Source organism: Babylonia areolata, chromosome 12 (assembly GCF_041734735.1).
Source record: "Babylonia areolata isolate BAREFJ2019XMU chromosome 12, ASM4173473v1, whole genome shotgun sequence".
NCBI classification, from domain to species: domain Eukaryota; kingdom Metazoa; phylum Mollusca; class Gastropoda; order Neogastropoda; family Buccinidae; genus Babylonia; species Babylonia areolata.
In genome coordinates, this window is record NC_134887.1 from 3,446,001 (window position 1) to 3,448,910 (window position 2,910).

Sequence of the window (2,910 nt, forward strand, 5' to 3'; positions counted from 1 at the left end):
AAGAAGTTCCTGTTTGAACAAAAAATGATAATAATGACTGTTCTTGTTGTTGGGTCAGAATATCAGATCAAAGTGCCAAGTTTAGAGAATACAAAAAATATAAATATAACAGTAAATGCAGTTTGCATATAATTAGGCTTCTTTTTTTTCTTTTTTCTTTTTTTTTTTCTTTTTTTTTGTGCCCATCCCATAGGTGCAATATTGTTTTAAATGAGATGACTGGAAAGAACTGATTTTATCTTATTTTTATGCCTAATTTGGTGTCAGCTGACAAAGTATTTGCAGAGAAAATGTCAATGTTAAAGTTTACCACGGACACACACACACACACACACACACACACACACACACACACACACACACACACACACAGACAACCGAACACCGGGTTAAAACATAGACTCACTTTGTTTACACAAGTGAGTCAAAAATTGTCTGTCTTTTTCGGGTGTAGGTTTTGAACAGGCTTACCGGAGCAGTAGCAGTAGTAATTGCAGGAGGAGGAGGAGGAGGAGGGGGAGAAGCAATAACAGTAGGAGGAGGAGGAGGACTATCATCATTAGGCATTGTTACCAGTATTATTCATGTTGTTCCTGCTGTTGTTACGATTGTTATGATCATCATCAGTGTTGTCTTTTTTTTTCTTTGAATGTTTTACACCATGTGCTGAGATGTAATCTTCCAAATAAAGATCTGATGTCCAGAGAAAGTGTAGAGAGTTGTTGATGTTGTCTCTTCTTCTTCTTCCTGTGTGTGTGTGTGTGTGTGTGTGTGTGTGTGTGTGTGTGTGTGTGTGCCAAGAGTACATTTCACTCAACAAAAACTCTGGCAAGCATAACAAGCAAACAGTTATTCAACATCACAAACACTCTTCTTGGCAATGCAAGAACAACACGCCTTCCATCAATTTATACTAGCCAAGAACTCTCACAGAAATTCGCAGACTTTTTTTTTTTACCAATAAGATAACGATGATACGCCATAATGTTAACTCTATTCTTCCCCTGGTTATACCAACAGCTGATCGTGTGTAAAAAGGTCCCTGTCTCCTGCAGTTTGAACCTGTTGATGAACAAACTGTACAGAAAAATCTGATTAAATGCAGCGAGAAAGTCCTGTAAAATGGATCCTGTCTCCTCAGCTGTTTTCCTTGAATGTCTGGATGTCCTGCTTCCATACATCACTCATGTTGTTAATGATTCACTTCTGTCTGGATGTCCTGTTTCCGTACATCACTCAGGTTGTTAATGATTCACTTCTGTCTGGATGTCCTGTTTCTGTACATCACTCAGGTTGTTAATGATTCACTTCTGTAGGGATGTCCTGTTTCTGTACATCACTCAGGTTGTTAATGATTCACTTCTGTAGGGATGTCCTGTTTCTGTACATCACTCATGTTGTTAATGATTCACTTCTGTCTGGATGTCCTGTTTCCGTACATCACTCAGGTTGTTAATGATTCACTTCTCCCTGTATGTCCTGTTTCTGTACATCACTCAGGTTGTTAATGATTCACTTCTGTCTGGATGTCCTGTTTCTGTACATCACTCATGTTGTTAATGATTCACTTCTCCCTGTATGTCCTGTTTCTGTACATCACTCAGGTTGTTAATGATTCACTTCTGTCTGGATGTCCTGTTTCTGTACATCACTCAGGTTGTTAATGATTCACTTCTGTCTGGATGTCCTGTTTCTGTACATCACTCAAGTTGTTAATGATTCACTTCTGTCTGGATGTCCTGTTTCTGTACATCACTCAGGTTGTTAATGATTCACATCTGTCTGGATGTCCTGTTTCTGTACATCACTCAGGTTGTTAATGATTCACTTCTGTCTGGATGTCCTGTTTCCGTACATCACTCAGGTTGTTAATGATTCACTTCTGTCTGGATGTCCTGTTTCCATACATCACTCAGGTTGTTAATGGTTCACTTCTGTCTGGATGTCCTGTTTCCATACATCACTCAGGTTGTTAATGATTCACATCTGTCTGGATGTCCTGTTTCCGTACATCACTCAGGTTGTTAATGATTCACTTCTGTCTGGATGTCCTGTTTCTGTACATCACTCAGGTTGTTAATGATTCACTTCTCCCTGTATGTCCTGTTTCTGTACATCACTCAGGTTGTTAATGATTCACTTCTGTCTGGATGTCCTGTTTCTGTACATCACTCAGGTTGTTAATGATTCACTTCTGTCTGGATGTCCTGTTTCTGTACATCACTCAGGTTGTTAATGATTCACTTCTGTCTGGATGTCCTGTTTCTGTACATCACTCATGTTGTTAATGATTCACTTCTGTAGGGATGTCCCGTTTCCGTACATCACTCAGGTTGTTAATGATTCACATCTGTCTGGATGTCCTGTTTCCGTACATCACTCAGGTTGTTAATGATTCACTTCTGTAGGGATGTCCTGTTTCTGTACATCACTCAGGTTGTTAATGATTCACTTCTGTCTGGATGTCCTGTTTCTGTACATCACTCATGTTGTTAATGATTCACTTCTGTCTGGATGTCCTGTTTCTGTACATCACTCAGGTTGTTAATGATTCACTTCTGTCTGGATGTCCTGTTTCCGTACATCACTCAGGTTGTTAATGATTCACTTCTGTCTGGTTGCTTTCTGTCTGTTTTCAAACACGCTGCTGTGCGTCCACTCATAAAGAAGCCTTACTTAGATCAGAACAATCTGAAAAATTACAGACCTGTCTCAAATGTGTCCTTCCTTTCCAGAATTTTAGAAAAAGTCATCCTCTCTCAGCTTCTTATTAAACACCCAGAGGACAATGATCTTTTTGACCACCATCAGTCTGCTTACCGACAAGGCCATAGTACTGAAACAGTATTGAAGAAGATAGTCAACGACATTCTCTGTGGTTTTGATGATGACAGAATTTAAGTTCTCGCT

At 39.4% G+C, this 2,910-nt stretch overlaps 1 protein-coding gene across 2 annotated transcripts in view; it reads left to right on the forward strand.

The window, feature by feature from the left end:
- Window positions 1-714, forward strand: part of LOC143288323 (blastula protease 10-like) — a 20,838-nt gene extending 20,124 nt beyond the window's left edge. For both annotated transcript variants that reach the window (XM_076596696.1, XM_076596695.1), the window contains exon 12: window positions 1-714. This exon is cut by the window's left edge and continues 937 nt beyond it. The gene's annotated coding sequence lies outside the window, so the exon portion shown is untranslated.
- Window positions 715-2,910: the final 2,196 nt, after the last annotated feature.